Below are 20219 nucleotides of genomic sequence, written 5' to 3'. Positions count from 1 at the left end.
AGGCATCGCTGCACAGAGCTGGGCTAGTGTCTGCCGGGCTATCGCTGCACAGAGCTGGGCTACTGTCCTGTTTGTCTGGTCGCCCAGTTCCTGTCTGCTGAGCTCTCAATGCATAAAACAGGGTTACCGTCTGCGCATACAATGAGCAAAACTATTATCTGCCACACCTCACCAAGCAGAGTAACTGTCTCTGGCTGCAAATATCAGGATTGTTGTCTATCTGCCAGCACAGAGCAGGGTTACTTTCTATCTACGCAGACAAAACAAGTTTGTCTCCGTTCAACCAGAGACATTGGACCGCCACTGTGGAGATAATGGATTTGTTTTTTTTCAATTTGTGGCAACATTTGAAATCACTACAAATCGGGGTTGTTGCTTCTTTTGAAGTGTTTTCAGCCTCTATTACTATGTAACTAGGAATTAGAAAATAAAAGCAAACCTAACCAAACGGGAAAAAATCTCCAACTCTAATTTGGCAAAAAAAATTCTTGCCGTTTAACAATGTACAGTTTAGTGAAGAAAGAAGGTCTCAAAATGTTAATTCTTACATTACCTGTCAGGCCCTAAACTTATACTATTCATCTCAAGTCCACACAAATAATTTTTTTCTCTCTCAAGAAGTGCCTATGGTAGCTGTAGGCAACTTTCATCACTCTGTATGTCAATGTGTAATAATGCAGCGATCTATTCATCCCTTCTCTTTTTCTCCTTCACCCTACTTCTCTCTCATTCTCCTCTCTGTGACTCTCATTCACTCCTCCATCTCTCTTTAATTTAATTGGTTATAGTGCTTGGAGTCTCCAGGCATCATCCCTCCATCCTGTGATAAAGGGACACCATTACAGCTTCATGTAGGTATTCTAGTGTCTACTGTCTGTCTCTGCATGCTTTTTAATGTAAACATTGCCTTTTCAGAGACCAGCACTGAAGTTCAGAGTCTCCACGCTCTGCATGGAGGCGCTGAACATTCCTCTTAGAGATGCATTGATCCAGTGCATCTCTATGAGGAGATGCTGATTGACGCAGCGTGGCATTTTGCCTTGCATACGTGATAGCCTCCCAATGCTTTCCTATGTAAATGCATTGGATTTGCTGAGATCATAAAGTTTGATGATCTCAGCCAAGGAAACTGAGCCAGCCAGACCTGATTCAAGGTTATCTGCGCGGCACAGGCAAAAGATGAGTAAAATCACCTTTTAATTTTTTACTTTGTTGACGGGGGGCTGGTTACCTAAATAGTGCTATTAGAACTTTGCGAGCGATCACATGGCCCCCGGGGGCCTCATTTGACCCGGGAGGCAGCCCTCCAGAAGAGGATCGCTGCGGAGGTGAGTACATCTGACCTCCTGGGGGCTTAAGCCATTACGGCGTTCTATGCCGCCGCAACGGCTTTAAAGCCCTTTAAAGCTGGGACGGCATAGAACGCCGTAACGGCGTTAAGAAGCTATCACCCTTTAGTTGGAAAAATATCTAATTAGTTAACCCTTTAGTAACCAGACCGTTTTTCAATTTACCTTTTGGGACCAGGGCTCTTTTTATATTTCTGCGATGTTTGTGTTTAGCTGTAATTTTCCTCTTACTCATTTACTGCATCCACACAATATATACAGTTTTTCACGCAATTAAATGGTCTTTCTAAAGATACCATTATTTTCATCATATCATATAATTTACTATAAAACAAAATATAAAATATGATGGAAAAAAAAATATATAAACATACTTTTTCTGGGGGGCGGAGCCTAGCAACCATGCCGAGCGGTCGCACATTGTATGAGCTCCCGGGCAAAATCTCAAAAATGACTGCCATAATCGAGCAAAAACCTTCAATAACGCCTGCACGACAACCCCAGCTAAAGGGAACTTCACAAGCGGCAACTAAAGCCAGGAAACCCGACCGTGAGCGACAGTCGCTAACCGGGGATCGACCCGAGGCCTACGGAGGGCCTGACCAGGCAGCACGAGGGAGGCGGCCGATCCCTCCACTACAGCAGCCTTCTCGGATGGAGGTCTCCCCGAAAAAACCCACCTCCCCCCCTCCCCCCACGCCGGCGGGGGTCATCCCGGCAACCACATGCGAAGAGACCGCACCTAGGGGTCGATGTGACCCTACCTGCTTGACAGAACAAGAAGGGAAAATCATGGAGGACGCCACGTGTAGCCATGCGCCCAGCACAACACTGCTTCCACTAGCGGAGAGAATAGACTGCATACTGCAAGCCTTCTGGGCCAAACTCGCCCTCTGTAAAGATACCGCAGCAGCGAGGTCAGCAGAGACCACACAAGAGCCAACACAGCAGATAAAAAACCCCGGGCAGGGGACACGGAGCAGCCCGAATCGCGGGACGGAGAGTGCGGACGATCCGGTGTAAACCTACACTGAACCGCCATAACACTAATCAAACGGAACGCCGCCGCAATCTCCAACGCCGGTCCACACTGAAGGTACCCCATCCAGACTCCCAGATGAGCCCACAGCCCAATACACCACCCAAGAGACGAAGCCAGTCCGGGGGATCCCAGGAACCCACAATAACCTACCGAAGAGCCACAGCACTCAGCCCATGGGGGCTCACCTGGATAAAGGCCCAGAAGGGAGACATGGTCGGAGACATGGTCGAAGACCACCACCGACCACTACTATGGGCACCAACCCTGAGGTTGACTGGGATCGGTTAAACAGCCTGACCGGGACTTTGCATCACCCACATTTAAGGCACCACACATATCTTTTCCTGCATTATCTAATCTTGTACCTTACCAATCACACTCAACAGAAAAACGACATTTAGAAGCACACAATTATTATATACAAACGTATGGTACTTAATAATGCTCAACTAATGACAGGCTATGATGCAAAATGGTATTCCTAGCTGTTGTGGCATCGAAAGCCAAGCATGATATTCGTATGCACACTTAGCAATGCTAACTGATGTGTGGCGCCCCCTGGCTGTGTACACATAATTTTACTTTTATATGTATGTTTTTATAATTACTGATAGCACCCACTAGGCATGTGTCCAAATAGCCTGTTAATCTACTCTCACACAAACACATATGCTTACCTCATAAGTTACAAGCAGATTATTTTCCCTTTTCAACATTCAACAGTCAGGTCTCACGACTTGCTTGGAACCTCTTTCCATATACCCACTCACATGTCTATGTAACTCACTGAGACCACATCCTAAGTTTTGCTAAACGCTCTAGACACGTTTGACTACCCTGTGACCTAGCTACATAACTAAAAAATGTGTGCAATGACCTTCTATGCCTTATACTTGTTCATATATGTACTTTATCTATCTTGTACCTGCTGTTGGGGCATGACAAGAGCTTGTGTTAACCATTTGCATCACAAAAATAAAGAATTAAAAAAAAAACACATACTTTTTCTAACTTTGACCTCCAAAATCTGTTACGCATCTACAACCTCCAAAAAACACGCATGCTAAAAAGTTTTGTCCTGAGTTTAAAAATGCCCAATGTTAGCATGTTCTTAGCTTTTTGTTGGAAAGTAATAGGGCTATAAGTACAAGTAGCACTTTCCTAACAATTTTTTTTCTAAATTAAAGCAAGTTACATTGTGTAACGGATCGACGGGCACCCCGACTGGGTACCTCCGTTGAAGGATGCTCCTAGCGCTTCCTGAGGACTCCAAGCACTGCAGCAGACACCAAAACCACCGAGCCGGATACCAAGTAGCACTCCAAACTCCCGAACTGGAACCTCACGAATAACTGCTAGCAGCTGAACAGGAAAAGCACCCAAGCGGCTTACACGCCTGGCAATCAGTCTCTAACAGCATACAGTAAATCCCCCCAAGAACGAGACAAAGCTCTGTGTTGAGGGTCAAGCAGTGAACAGACAGAGCTGTGGGTTTATTGTTCTTATATACACATTAGCACCACCCACAGGGTTTTGGAAAACATCCAATAAACACGTACAATACACTCAGACACTCCCACACAAAATCCTCCCCTCTGCCTGTGATACAATTACCTTACACAATGGGTAATGTAATTATCACAAGCAGAGAAATACAGTTTTTCCACATTATTCATAACTTTAAAAGTATGCATCACATTCACATAAATTTTCAGAATCAGCATACTCCAAATACAAACATACGTCAAAATCATACAAATTGGTCCAGTGGTTAAAAAGATAGATCGTAGTCCTTTGTGACCAAATGAAGCAGGGCTTTTCTGCCCAAAACCAGTTCCACAGAGTCTTCTATCCTGGAGATAATTGGGCAGTAATCCAATTATCTCCAAGGACAGAGGCAAAACTCCATTAAGAGCATGGCAGTAAAAAGACAGTAAAATACAATAAAATACACAAGGTTACATTTATTACATAAAATACAGACATGCAATATATCCCCAGATAGCTTAGGTCTGAGCACACATTATTACTGAATGGCGCTCAGACCACACACATACAGTTCAATTGCCATGGAGCCAAAGTCCCATAGTCTTTCATTATACGAATGGGCTCCATGGCATAGCTATCTGGGGTATCACCGCTCAAAGAGGACAAGCACCGAATGACCCGGCTTTCATGTCTTTGCAGGGGAAAATTAAGCGTTTCAACATGGGGCCATAGTCTAAAGGCAGCAGTCGGGCAACCAGGCTCCTCCAATGCACAGTGGCGAGATTGGTCTCGTCACACATTGTAATGCTGATATCTGTCAGGAATCCCTGAATAACCCTTCACATGTATATATTTTTTAAAAGAAGACAACCTAAGGTATTAAACTTGGGGTATTTTGACTCTTTTCATGCAATCATTTTACCACCAATCTATGCCAAATTTAAAAAAATAAATAAATAATTGGTGATTTTCTTTTGACACACATAGAAATGTATATTATACATTTCGTTCGGCTTAATTCGTGTTATTTAGGTCTATACAAATACCATAGCTCATCACCACCACCTACCGTGGGAAGCGCAAACGACACTGTAATACTAAATATATCACAACGGTACTCAAAGTCATAGACAGTCTTACTCGGAAAATATGTTAAGTTTGAATCAGGTATCAAGTTTGTCATTAAAGCGGTAATCAAACGTTGGTTTGCTCTGGTCACATAGACAGGGCCAGTAATACTTTTGGCGGGAAATGCAAATGGTTAGTCAGTCAGAATTGTCTTGTACATCCAAAAAATTCACTTTCATGTTCATTATGTACGGTCAGAATCCAGTTAATACTTTCTCATTTCCCAACCAGTCGCATAGATTTCTCTTAGGTACACATTACGTTAAGACCTAGGAGGAGTTTGGGGGGGAGAAGGGATGCCGCAGTTATAACCTTGGCAGTTTAGGAAATACTCATAAAAGGAAACCAAACTCCAAACTTTCAATACGGGTGTCTTAGAGGTTAACGTCAGTAAAAAGGTTATAGATAAGCCCGGTATAGAGTCTCAACATGTCATAAATACGGTTAACTCCAGTCAGAACTACTACTGGTCTAGTGTATCGGCTCAGACGGATGCTCTTTAGTCCCCATTTATCAGTTTGCACCCCCTCAATCTGCAACGGCGCCAGGGGCTCATTAAGCCTGTCAAGGTAATGGCCCGAACTTGGCTGGGCTCACACTGCCAACAATCGTAACCATCCATTGTAACGGCAATTCACAATGGCACGATAGGGCTCATATTTTCACACAATATTTGATTCAATTTTGTTGTTACAATCCAGTTATGTAGTCATTTCGATTATATTCAGTCCCTACATCCATGTAATAGATCGCTAATTTGCTCCCTTCAAAGTTGGCTAATTTCTTTAAGTTGTATCTATTTAGTCCCCTTTTTTCAGTTTGTATGATTAGGCTGTGGGGTCATATCTACTTAGCCTAACTCTGGGACATGTACATAACACACAAAATTCTGAACGTTTGCAATACCTTTTCATTATGGAGTATTGAACACGTCTATGTCTTACAATTTACCACCCCACTGAATTTACGACAGTAGGGGGATAACCGACTGTATATTCATGTTCTATCAATTTAGTAGTCATTTTTTTGAAAAAGTTTCATGCAGGGTCAAAACTGCTTGGCATCATTAGTACGAAACATATATATTTAGACCTCACTCTGCTATTTCTGTTCCTATGTTGTGCTTATTTAGGCATTGCGTCGGACCCACGTTAGGTACTTACATACATCACGTTCATGTAGCGACTTCTGTAATACTATCCGCTTTCCAGCTTTTACAATAATAGCAGTTAGTTGTCTGCAAGCGTCTGTGTGTCAGGCTCACAGTGGATACTGTGCCCACTTGCCCAGTGCCACCACTCATATCTGGTGTCACAATAGCGTGCATTTAAAAACAAAAAACGTTTTTCACTGTTATAGATTGAATAGCAGTTAGTTGTCTGCAAGCGTCTGTGTGTCAGGCCAACAGCGTCTACTCTGCCAGTGTGCACAGTGCCACTCATATCTAGTTACACAATAGCGTGCATTTAAAAACCCACAAACTTTGTTTTCACTGTAATAGATTGAATAGCAGTTAGTTGTCTGCAAGCGTCTGTGTGTCAGGCTCACAGTGGATACTGTGCCCACTTGCCCAGTGCCACCACTCATATCTGGTGTCACAATAGCTTGCATTTAAAAACAAAGATTTTTTTTCACTGTAATAGATTAATTAGCAGTTAGTTGTCTGCAAGCGTCTGTGTGTCAGGTCAACAGCGTCTACTCTGCCAGTGTGCACAGTGCCACTCATATCTGGTGGCACAATAGCGTGCATTTAAAAACCCACAAACTTTTTTTTCACTATAATAGATTGAATAGCAGTTAGTTGTCTGCAAGCGGCTGTGTGTCAGGCTCACAGTGGATACTGTGCCCACTTGCCCAGTGCCACCACTCATATCTGGTGTCACAATAGCGTGCATTTAAAAACAAAAATCTTTTTTCACTGTTATAGATTGAATAGCAGTTAGTTGTCTGCAAGCGTCTGTGTGTCAGGCCAACAGCGTCTACTCTGCCAGTGTGCACAGTGCCACTCATATCTAGTGGCACAATAGCGTGCATTTAAAAACCCACAAACTTTGTTTTCACTGTAATAGATTGAATAGCAGTTAGTTGTCTGCAAGCGTCTGTGTGAGGCTCACAGTGGATACTGTGCCCACTTGCCCAGTGCCACCACTCATATCTGGTGTCACAATAGCTTGCATTTAAAAACATTTTTTTTTTCACTGTAATAGATTAATTAGCAGTTAGTTGTCTGCAAGCGTCTGTGTGTCAGGCCAACAGCGTGTACTCTGCCAGTGTGCACAGTGCCACTCATATCTGGTGGCACAATAGCATGCATTTAAAAACCCACAAACTTTTTTTCACTGTAATAGATTGAATAGCAGTTAGTTGTCTGCAAGCGTCTGTGTGTCAGGCTCACAGTGGATACTGTGCCCACTTGCCCAGTGCCACCACTCATATCTGGTGTCAGAATAGCGTGCATTTAAAAACAAAACACTTTTTTCACTGTAATAGATTGAATAGCAGTTAGTTGTCTGCAAGCGTCTGTGTGTCAGGCTCACAGTGGATACTGTGCCCACTTGCCCAGTGCCACCACTCATATCTAGTGTCACAATAGCGTGCATTTAAAAACAAAAACTTTTTTCACTGTTATAGATTGGATAGCAGTTAGTTGTCTGCAAGCGTCTGTGCGTCAGGCCAACAGCGTGTACTCTGCCAGTGTGCACAGTGCCACTCATATCTGATGGCACAATAGCGTGCATTTAAAAACCCACAAACTTTTTTTTCACTGTAATAGATTGAATAGCAGTTAGTTGTCTGCAAGCGTCTGTGTGTCAGGCTCACAGAGGATACTGTGCCCACTTGCCCAGTGCCACCACTCATATCTGGTGTCACAATAGCGTGCATTTTAAAAAAAAAACTTTTTTCACTGTAATAGATTAATTAGCAGTTAGTTGTCTGCAAGCGTCTGTGTGTCAGGCTCACAGTGGATACTGTGCCCACTTGCCCAGTGCCACCACTCATATCTGGTGTCACAATAGCGTGCATTTAAAAACAAAACACTTTTTTCAATGTTATAGATTGAATAGCAGTTAGTTGTCTGCAAGCGTCTGTGTGTCAGGCCAACAGCGTGTACTCTGCCAGTGTGCACAGTGCCACTCATATCTGGTGGCACAATAGCGTGCATTTAAAAACCCACAAACTTTTTTTCACTGTAATAGATTGAATAGCAGTTAGTTGTCTGCAAGCGTCTGTGTGTCAGGCTCACAGAGGATACTGTGCCCACTTGCCCAGTGCCAGTGTGTTATCTGATCGTACAATGCTTTGTGCATGAGTACACAGGCTTACAGGACGTCCTGAAGCAGGCCAGGAAGGTGTGTGGCCATTTCAGGCATTCCTACACGGCAATGGTGCACTTTGCAAATATCCAGCTGCGAAACAACATGCCAGTGAGGCACTTGATTTTCAACAGCCCGACACGTTGGAATTCAACACTCCTAATGTTCGACCGCCTGCTCCAACAAGAAAAAGCCGTTAATGAATATTTGTATGACCGGGTGCTAGGACAGCCTCAGGGGAGCTGGGAATTCTTTTGCCACGTTACTGGATGCTCATGCGCAATGCCTGTAGGCTCATGCGTCCTTTTGAGGAGGTGACAAACCTAGTCAGTCGCACTGAAGGCACCATCAGCGACATCATACCATTTGTTTTCTTCCTGGAGCGTACCCTGCGAAGAGTGCTGGATCAGGTCGTAGATGAGCGTGAAGAGGAAGAGGAAGAGTTGTGGTCACCATCACCACCAGAAACAGCCTTATCAGCATCGCTTGCTGGACCTGCGGCAACGCTGGAAGAGGATTGTGAGGAAGAGGAGTCAGAGGAGGAATGTGGCTTTGAGGAGGAGGAGGAAGACCAACCACAACAGGCATCCCAGGGTGCTCGTTGTCACCTATCTGGTACCCGTGGTGTTGTACGTGGCTGGGGGGGAAGAACATACCTTCATTGAGATCACTGAGGAGGAGGAACGGGAAATGAGTAGCTCGGCATCCAACCTTGTGCAAATGGGGTCTTTCATGCTGTCGTGCCTGTTGAGGGACCCTCGTATAAAAAGGCTGAAGGAGAACAACCTGTACTGGGTGTCCACGCTACTAGACCCCCGGTATAAGCAGAAAGTGGCGGAAATGTTACCGAATTACAACAAGTCGGAAAGGATGCATTCATTGAGATCACTGAGGAGGAGGAACGGGAAATGAGTAGCTCGGCATCCAACCTTGTGCAAATGGGGTCTTTCATGCTGTCGTGCCTGTTGAGGGACCCTCGTATAAAAAGGCTGAAGGAGAACAACCTGTACTGGGTGTCCACGCTACTAGACCCCCGGTATAAGCAGAAAGTGGCGGAAATGTTACCGAATTACAACAAGTCGGAAAGGATGCATTCATTGAGATCACTGAGGAGGAGGAACGGGAAATGAGTAGCTCGGCATCCAACCTTGTGCAAATGGGGTCTTTCATGCTGTTGTGCCTGTTGAGGGACCCTCGTATAAAAAGGCTGAAGGAGAACAACCTGTACTGGGTGTCCACGCTACTAGACCCCCGGTATAAGCAGAAAGTGGCGGAAATGTTACCGAATTACAACAAGTCGGAAAGGATGCAGCATTTGCAAAGGATGCAGCATTTGCAAAATAAATTAAAAAGTATGCTTTACACAGCGTATAAGGGTGATGTCACAGCACAACGGGAATCTAACAGGGGAAGAGGTGGAAGTCATCCTCCTCCTCCCACGACCACGCCGGCAAGGACAGGACGCTTTAAAGACGTGTTGTTGATGGAGGACATGCAGAGCTTTTTAAGTCCTACGCATCGCCACAGCCCTTCGGGATCCACCCTCAGAGAACGACTCGACCGACAGGTAGCAGACTACCTCGCCTTAACTGCAGATATCGACACTCTGAGGAGCGATGAACCCCTTGACTACTGGGTGTGCAGGCTTGACCTGTGGCCTGAGCTATCCCAATTTGCGATAGAACTTCTGTCCTGCCCCGCTTCAAGTGTCCTGTCAGAAAGGACCTTCAGTGCAGCAGGAGGTATTGTCACTGAGAAGAGAAGTCGCCTAGGTCAAAAAAGTCTAGATTACCTCACCTTTATTAAGATGAATGAGGGATGGATCCCTAAGGGACTGACAGTGGGCGATACATTTGACTAAAAAAGGCCTGATGAGATGAGCTGCCTTGGACTAAAAATGGTCCACACGCTGCTGTATTTTAGCTCTGAATGCCGGTTGACTTGCGTGACTTATCTGCCACCAACTAGGGTTCATGCCTAATTTTTCGGCCCTCTGGTGCTGCACTGTGGCTTCAAAAACCAAACCAAAAAAAAAGGCACATAACAGGGATTAAACTGATAGGAATAGTACTACTTAACACACCACTCCCATCTGGTGGCACATTAGATTGCACGCGCAGTGCCCCAAATTTGAAGTAGGAGGACCGACCAAGCATCTTTTTCCATCTCCCGGTTCCTAAAATCGATGCCATATACTCGTCCCCTGATAGGGCGCCAGCTCGTTATTCTCTTGGGCGCCAGCTCGTTATTCTCTTTTTCACTTCACTAGGGACACTTTACTGCACTATGGGCACTTAGACCCACTCTTAGTGATGTACCGAACTGTTCGCCGGCGAATAGTTCTCGGCGAACTTAGCGTGTTCGCGTTCGCCGCGGCAGGCGGACACATGCGCGGTTCGATCCGCCCCCTATTCGTCATCATTGAGCAAACTTTGACTCTGTGCCTCTCGGTCAGCAGACACATTCCAGCCAATCAGCAGCACTCCCTCCCTTCCACACCCTCCAACCTCCCTCCCAGCATCCATTTTCGATTCATTCTGAAGCTGCATGCTTAGTGAGAGGAGGGAAAGTTTAGCTGCTGCTGATTAGATAAGGAAATTGATAGCTAGGCTAGGGTATTCAGTGTCCACTACAATCCTGAAGGACTCATCTGATCTCTGCTGTAAGGACAGCACCCCAAAAAGCCCTTTTTAGGGCTAGAACATCAGGCTGCTTTTTTTTCTGTGTAATGTAATTGCAGGTGCCTGCCTGCCAGCTTCTGTGTGATGCTCACAGTGGATACTGTGCCCACTTGCCCAGTGCCACCACTCATATCTGTTGTGACAATAGCTTAAGCTTTAGATTTAAAAAATAATAATTTTGTTTCACTGTAATAGAAGAGCAGTTGCCTGCCTGCCATCTTCTGTGTCAGGCTGGATGCTGTGCCCATTTGCACAGTCAGTGCCACCACTCATATCTGTTGTGACAATAGCTTAAGCTTTAGATTTAAAAAATATATATATTTTTTCACTGTAATAGCAGTTGCCTGCCTGCCAGCTTCTGTGTGAGGCTCACAGTGGATACTGTGCCCACTTGCCCAGTGCCACCACTCATATCTGTTGTGACAATAGCTTAAGCTTTAGATTTAAAAAAACATTTTTTTCACTGTAATAGAAGAGCAGTTGCCTGCCTGCCAGCTTCTGTGTGAGGCTCACAGTGGATACTGTGCCCACTTGCCCAGTGCCACCACTCATATCTGTTTTTACAATAGCTTAAGCTTTAGATTTAAAAAAAAAAATTTTTTTCACTGTAATAGAAGAGCAGTTGCCTGCCTGCCTGCCAGCTTCTGTGTGAGGCTCACAGTGGATACTGTGCCCACTTGCCCAGTGCCACCACTCATATCTGTTTTTACAATAGCTTAAGCTTTAGATTTAAAAATTATTTTTTTTCCACTGTAATAGAAGAGCAGTTGCCTGCCTGCCAGCTTCTGTGTGAGGCTCACAGTGGATACTGTGCCCACTTGCCCAGTGCCACCACTCATATCTGTTGTGACAATAGCTTAAGCTTTAGATTTAAAAAATAATAATTTTTTTTCACTGCAATAGAAGAGCAGTTGCCTGCCTGCCAGCTTCTGTGTGAGGCTCACAGTGGATACTGTGCCCACTTGACCAGTGCCACCACTCATATCTGTTTTTACAATAGCTTAAGCTTTAGATTTAAAAAAAAATATTTGTTTTTCACTGTAATAGAAGAGCAGTTGCCTGCCTGCCTGCCAGCTTCTGTGTGAGGCTCACAGTGGATACTGTGCCCACTTGCCCAGTGCCACCACTCATATCTGTTGTGACAATAGCTTAAGCTTTAGATTTAAAAAATAATAATTTTTTTTCACTGCAAAAGAAGAGCAGTTGCCTGCCTGCCAGCTTCTGTGTGAGGCTCACAGTGGATACTGTGCCCACTTGCCCAGTGCCACCACTCATATCTGTTGTGACAATAGCTTAAGCTTTAGATTTAAAAAAAGAATAATTTTTTTCACTGTAATAGAAGAGCAGTTGCCTGCCTGCCAGCTTCTGTGTGAGGCTCACAGTGGATACTGTGCCCACTTGCCCAGTGCCACCACTCATATCTGTTTTGACAATAGCTTAAGCTTTAGATTTAAAAAATAATATTTTTTTTCACTGTAATAGAAGAGCAGTTGCCTGCCTGCCAGATTCTGTGTGAGGCTCACAGTGGATACTGTGCCCACTTGCCCAGTGCCACCACTCATATCTGTTTTGACAATAGCTTAAGCTTTAGATTTAAAAAAATAATATTTTTTCACTGTAATACAGAGCAGTTGCCTGCCTGCCAGCTTCTGTGTGAGGCTCACAGTGGATACTGTGCCCACTTGCCCAGTGCCACCACTCATATCTGTTGTGACAATAGCTTAAGCTTTAGATTTAAAAATTAATTTTTTTTCACTGTAATAGAAGAGCAGTTGCCTGCCTGCCAGCTTCTGTGTGAGGCTCACAGTGGATACTGTGCCCACTTGCCCAGTGCCACCACTCATATCTGTTTTGACAATAGCTTAAGCTTTAGATTTAAAAAATAATATTTTTTTTCACTGTAATAGAAGAGCAGTTGCCTGCCTGCCAGATTCTGTGTGAGGCTCACAGTGGATACTGTGCCCACTTGCCCAGTGCCACCACTCATATCTGTTTTGACAATAGCTTAAGCTTTAGATTTAAAAAAATAATATTTTTTCACTGTAATACAGAGCAGTTGCCTGCCTGCCAGCTTCTATGTGAGGCTCACAGTGGATACTGTGCCCACTTGCCCAGTGCCACCACTCATATCTGTTGTGACAATAGCTTAAGCTTTAGATTTAAAAATTAATTTTTTTTTCACTGTAATAGAAGAGCAGTTGCCTGCCTGCCAGCTTCTGTGTGAGGCTCACAGTGGATACTGTGCCCACTTGCCCAGTGCCACCACTCATATCTGTTGTGCCAATAGCTTAAGCTTTAGATTTAAAAACAAATAATTTTTTTCACTGCAATAGAAGAGCAGTTGCCTGCCTGCCAGCTTCTGTGTGAGGCTCACAGTGGATACTGTACCCACTTGCCCAGTGCCACCACTCATATCTGTTGTGACAATAGCTTAAGCTTTAGATTTAAAAAAATATTTTTTTTCACTGTAATAGAAGAGCAGTTGCCTGCCTGCCAGCTTCTGTGTGAGGCTCACAGTGGATACTGTGCCCACTTGCCCAGTGCCTCCACTCATATCTGTTTTTACAATAGCTTAAGCTTTAGATTAAAAAAAAATATTTTTTTTTTCACTGCAATAGAAGAGCAGTTGCCTGCCTGCCAGCTTCTGTGTGAGGCTCACAGTGGATACTGTGCCCACTTGACCAGTGCCACCACTCATATCTGTTTTTACAATAGCTTAAGCTTTAGATTTAAAAAAAAATATTTGTTTTTCACTGTAATAGAAGAGCAGTTGCCTGCCTGCCTGCCAGCTTCTGTGTGAGGCTCACAGTGGATACTGTGCCCACTTGCCCAGTGCCACCACTCATATCTGTTGTGACAATAGCTTAAGCTTTAGATTTAAAAAATAATAATTTTTTTTCACTGCAAAAGAAGAGCAGTTGCCTGCCTGCCAGCTTCTGTGTGAGGCTCACAGTGGATACTGTGCCCACTTGCCCAGTGCCACCACTCATATCTGTTGTGACAATAGCTTAAGCTTTAGATTTAAAAAAGAATAATTTTTTTCACTGTAATAGAAGAGCAGTTGCCTGCCTGCCAGCTTCTGTGTGAGGCTCACAGTGGATACTGTGCCCACTTGCCCAGTGCCACCACTCATCTGTTTTGACAATAGCTTAAGCTTTAGATTTAAAAAATAATATTTTTTTTCACTGTAATAGAAGAGCAGTTGCCTGCCTGCCAGATTCTGTGTGAGGCTCACAGTGGATACTGTGCCCACTTGCCCAGTGCCACCACTCATATCTGTTTTGACAATAGCTTAAGCTTTAGATTTAAAAAAATAATATTTTTTCACTGTAATACAGAGCAGTTGCCTGCCTGCCAGCTTCTGTGTGAGGCTCACAGTGGATACTGTGCCCACTTGCCCAGTGCCACCACTCATATCTGTTGTGACAATAGCTTAAGCTTTAGATTTAAAAAATAATTTTTTTTCACTGTAATAGAAGAGCAGTTGCCTGCCTGCCAGCTTCTGTGTGAGGCTCACAGTGGATACTGTGCCCACTTGCCCACTGCCACCACTCATATCTGTTGTGCCAATAGCTTAAGCTTTAGATTTAAAAACAAATAATTTTTTTCACTGCAATAGAAGAGCAGTTGCCTGCCTGCCAGCTTCTGTGTGAGGCTCACAGTGGATACTGTACCCACTTGCCCAGTGCCACCACTCATATCTGTTGTGACAATAGCTTAAGCTTTAGATTTAAAAAAATATTTTTTTTCACTGTAATAGAAGAGCAGTTGCCTGCCTGCCAGCTTCTGTGTGAGGCTCACAGTGGATACTGTGCCCACTTGCCCAGTGCCACCACTCATATCTGTTTTTACAATAGCTTAAGCTTTAGATTTAAAAAAAATATTTTTTTTTCACTGTAATAGAAGAGCAGTTGCCTGCCTGCCTGCCAGCTTCTGTGTGAGGCTCACAGTGGATACTGTGCCCACTTGCCCAGTGCCACCACTCATATCTGTTTTTACAATAGCTTAAGCTTTAGATTTAAAAATTATTATTTTTTTCACTTTAATAGAAGAGCAGTTGCCTGCCTGCCAGCTTCTGTGTGAGGCTCACAGTGGATACTGTGCCCACTTGCCCAGTGCCACCACTCATATCTGTTGTGACAATAGCTTAAGCTTTAGATTTAAAAATAATAAAAAAATTTAACTGCAATAGAAGAGCAGTTGCCTGCTTGCCAGCTTCTGTGTGAGGCTCACAGTGGATACTGTGCCCACTTGCCCAGTGCCACCACTCATATCTGTTGTGACAATAGCTTAAGCTTTAGATTTAAAAAATAATAATTTTTTTTCACTGTAATAGAAGAGCAGTTGCCTGCCTGCCAGCTTCTGTGTGAGGCTCACAGTGGATACTGTGCTCACTTGCCCAGTGCCACCACTCATATCTGTTGTGACAATAGCTTAAGCTTTAGATTTAAAAAATAATATTTTTTTTCCACTGCAATAGAAGAGCAGTTGCCTGCCTGCCAGCTTCTGTGTGAGGCTCACAGTGGATACTGTGCCCACTTGCCCAGTGCCACCACTCATATCTGTTTTTACAATAGCTTAAGCTTTAGATTTAAAAAAAATATTTGTTTTTCACTGTAATAGAAGAGCAGTTGCTTGCCTGCCTGCCAGCTTCTGTGTGAGGCTCACAGTGGATACTGTGCCCACTTGCCCAGTGCCACCACTCATATCTGTTGTGACAATAGCTTAAGCTTTAGATTTAAAAAATAATAAATTTTTTCACTGCAATAGAAGAGCAGTTGCCTGCCTGCCAGCTTCTGTGTGAGGCTCACAGTGGATACTGTGCCCACTTGCCCAGTGCCACCACTCATATCTGTTTTGACAATAGCTTAAGCTTTAGATTTAAAAAATAATAAATTTTTTTCACTGCAATAGAAGAGCAGTTGCCTGCCTGCCAGCTTCTGTGTGAGGCTCACAGTGGATACTGTGCCCACTTGCCCAGTGCCACCACTCATATCTGTTGTGACAATAGCTTAAGCTTTAGATTTAAAAAAGAATCATTTTTTTTCACTGCAATAGAAGAGCAGTTGCCTGCCTGCCAGCTTCTGTGTGAGGCTCACAGTGGATACTGTGCCCACTTGCCCAGTGCCACCACTCATATCTGTTTTTACAATAGCTTAAGCTTTAGATTTAAAAAAAATATTTTTTTTTTCACTGTAATAGAAGAGCAGTTGCCTGCCTGCCAGCTTCTGTGTGAGGCTCACAGTGGATACTGTGCTCACTTGCCCAGTGCCACCACTCATATCTGTTGTGACAATAGCTTAAGCTTTAGATTTAGAAAATAATATTTTTTTCCACTGCAATAGAAGAGCAGTTGCCTGCCTGCCAGCTTCTGTGTGAGGCTCACAGTGGATACTGTGCCCACTTGCCCAGTGCCACCACTCATATCTGTTTTTACAATAGCTTAAGCTTTAGATTTAAAAAAAAATATTTGTTTTTCACTGTAATAGAAGAGCAGTTGCTTGCCTGCCTGCCAGCTTCTGTGTGAGGCTCACAGTGGATACTGTGCCCACTTGCCCAGTGCCACCACTCATATCTGTTGTGACAATAGCTTAAGCTTTAGATTTAAAAAATAATAAAAAAATTTCACTGCAATAGAAGAGCAGTTGCCTGCCTGCCAGCTTCTGTGTGAGGCTCACAGTGGATACTGTGCCCACTTGCCCAGTGCCACCACTCATATCTGTTGTGACAATAGCTTAAGCTTTAGATTTAAAAAAGAATCATTTTTTTTTCACTGTAATAGAAGAGCAGTTGCCTGCCTGCCAGCTTCTGTGTGAGGCTCACAGTGGATACTGTGCCCACTTGCCCAGTGCCACCACTCATATCTGTTTTGACAATAGCTTAAGCTTTAGATTTAAAAAATAATATTTTTCTTCACTGTAATAGAAGAGCAGTTGCCTGCCTGCCAGATTCTTTGTGAGGCTCACAGTGGATACTGTGCCCACTTGCCCAGTGCCACCACTCATATCTGTTTTGACAATAGCTTAAGCTTTAGATTTAAAAAAATAATATTTTTTCACTGTAATACAGAGCAGTTGCCTGCCTGCCAGCTTCTGTGTGAGGCTCACAGTGGATACTGTGCCCACTTGCCCAGTGCCACCACTCATATCTGTTGTGACAATAGCTTAAGCTTTAGATTTAAAAAAAATATTTTTTTCACTGTAATAGAAGATCAGTTGCCTGCCTGCCAGCTTCTGTGTGAGGCTCACAGTGGATACTGTGCCCACTTGCCCTGTGCCACCACTCATATCTGTTTTTACAATAGCTTAAGCTTTAGATTTAAAAACAAATATTTTTTTTCACTGTTATAGAAGAGCAGTTGCCTGCCTGCCAGCTTCTGTGTGAGGCTCACAGTGGATACTGTACCCACTTGCCCAGTGCCACCACTCATGTCTGTTTTGACAATAGCTTAAGCTTTAGATTTAAAAATAATATTTTTTTTTCACTGTAATAGAAGAGCAGTTGCCTGCCTGCCAGCTTCTGTGTGAGGCTCACAGTGGATACTGTGCCCACTTGCCCAGTGCCACCACTCATATCTGTTGTGACAATAGCTTAAGCTTTAGATTTAAAAAAAATATTTTTTTTCACTGTAATAGAAGAGCAGTTGCCTGCCTGCCATCTTCTGTGTCAGGCTGGATGCTGTGCCCATTTGCACAATCAGTGCCACCAATCATATTTGTTGTGACAATAGCTTAAGCTTTAGATTTAAAAAATAATTATTTTTTTTCACTGTAATAGAAGAGCAGTTGCCTGCCTGCCAGATTCTGTGTGAGGCTCACAGTGGATACTGTGCCCACTTGCCCAGTGCCACCACTCATATCTGTTTTGACAATAGCTTAAGCTTTAGATTTAAAAATAATATTTTTTTCACTGTAATAGAAGAGCAGTTGCCTGCCTTCCAGCTTCTGTGTGAGGCTCACAGTGGATACTGTGCCCACTTGCCCAGTGCCACCACTCATATCTGTTGTGACAATAGCTTAAGCTTTAGATTTAAAAAAAATAATTTTGTTTCACTGTAATAGAAGAGCAGTTGCCTGCCTGCCAGCTTCTGTGTGAGGCTCACAGTGGATACTGTGTCCACTTGCCCAGTGCCTCCACTCATATCTGTTGTGACAATAGCTTAAGCTTTAGATTTCAAAAAAATATTTTTTTTCACTGTAATAGAAGAGCAGTTGCCTGCCTGCCATCTTCTGTGTCAGGCTGGATGCTGTGCCCATTTGCACAGTCAGTGCCACCACTCATATCTGTTGTGACAATAGCTTAAGCTTTAGATTTAAAAAAATATATATTTTTTTCACTGTAATAGAAGAGCAGTTGCCTGCCTGCCAGCTTCTGTATGAGGCTCACAGTGGATACTGTGCCCACTTGCCCAGTGCCACCACTCATATCTGTTTTTAAAATAGCTTAAGCTTTAGATTTAAAAAAAAATAATTTTGTTTCACTGTAATAGAAGAGCAGTTGCCTGCCTGCCAGCTTCTGTGTGAGGCTCACAGTGGATACTGTGCCCACTTGCCCAGTGCCACCACTCATATCTGTTTTGACAATAGCTTAAGCTTTAGATTTAAAAAATAATATTTTTTTCACTGTAATAGAAGAGCAGTTGCCTGCCTGCCAGCTTCTGTGTGAGGCTCACAGTGGATACTGTGCCCACTTGCCCAGTGCCACCACTCATATCTGTTTTGATAATAGCTTAAGCTTTAGATTTAAAAAAATAATATATTTTTTTTCACTGTAATAGAAGAGCATTTGCCTGCCTGCTAGCTTCTGTGTGAGGCTCACAGTGGATACTGTGCCCACTTGCCCAGTGCCACCACTCATATCTGTTGTGACAATAGCTTAAGCTTTAGATTTAAAAAAATAATATTTTTTTTTCACTGTAATAGAAGAGCAGTTGCCTGCCTGACAGCTTCTGTATGAGGCTCACAGTGGATACTGTGCCCACTTGCCCAGTGCCACCACTCATATCTGTTTTTACAATAGCTTAAGCTTTAGATTTAAAAAAATAATAATTTTGTTTCACTGTAATAGAAGAGCAGTTGCCTGCCTGCCAGCTTCTGTGTGAGGCTCACAGTGGATACTGTGCCCACTTGCCCAGTGCCACCACTCATATCTGTTGTGACAATAGCTTAAGCTTTAGATTTAAAAAAATATTTTTTTTTCACTGTAATAGAAGAGCAGTTGCCTGCCATCTTCTGTGTCAGGCTGGATGCTGTGCCCATTTGCACAGTCAGTGCCACCACTCATATCTGTAGTGACAATAGCTTAAGCTTTAGATTTAAAAAAAATATTTTTTTTCACTGTAATAGAAGAGCAGTTAGTTGACTGCAAGCGTCTGGGTGTCAGGCCTCCTTCAGCGTGTGCTCTGCAGACCTGTGCCAGCGTACTTTGACAGTTGCCACTCATATCTGGTGTCTCTGTAGCGTGCTTTTACAAAGAAAAAAGGTTTCCAGTGTAAGCTAATAGCAGCCAGTCAGTGTCCTTCAAGCGGCTCTGTCAGTCCTTCCTTCAGCGTGTGCTCTCCAGAACTGTTACAGTGCACATTGCCAATCATATCTGGTGTCTCTATAGCGTGCATTTAAAACCAAAATTTTATTTTCACTGTTATAGATTGAATAGCAGTTACTTGTCTTTAAGCGGGTGTGTCAGGCCTACAGTGTGTGCTCTGCAGAACTGTTACAGTGCACATTGCCACTATCTGGTGTCTCTATAGCGTGCTTTTACAAAGAAAAAAGGTTTCCAGTGTAAGCTAATAGCAGCCAGTCAGTGTCCTTCAAGCGGCTCTGTCAGGCCTACAGTGTGTGCTCTCCAGAACTGTTACAGTGCACATTGCCAATCATATCTGGTGTCTCTATAGCGTGCATTTAAAACCAAATTTTTTTTTCACTGTTATAGATTGAATAGCAGTTACTTGTCTTCAAGCGGGTGTGTCAGGCCTACAGTGTGTGCTCTGCAGAACTGTTACAGTGCACATTGCCACTCATATCAGGTGTCTCTATAGCGTACTTTTACAAAGAAAAAAGGTTTCCAGTGTAAGCTAATAGCAGCCAGTCAGTGTCCTTCAAGCGGCTCTGTCAGTCCTTCCTTCAGCGTGTGCTCTCCAGAACTGTTACAGTGCACATTGCCAATCATATCTGGTGTCTCTATAGCGTGCATTTAAAACCCAATTTTTTTTTTCACT

The sequence above is a fragment of the Pelobates fuscus genome, chromosome 3 (assembly GCF_036172605.1).
Source record: "Pelobates fuscus isolate aPelFus1 chromosome 3, aPelFus1.pri, whole genome shotgun sequence".
Classification (NCBI taxonomy): Eukaryota; Metazoa; Chordata; class Amphibia; order Anura; family Pelobatidae; genus Pelobates; species Pelobates fuscus.
Note: the sequence above shows the minus strand (reverse complement) of the source record.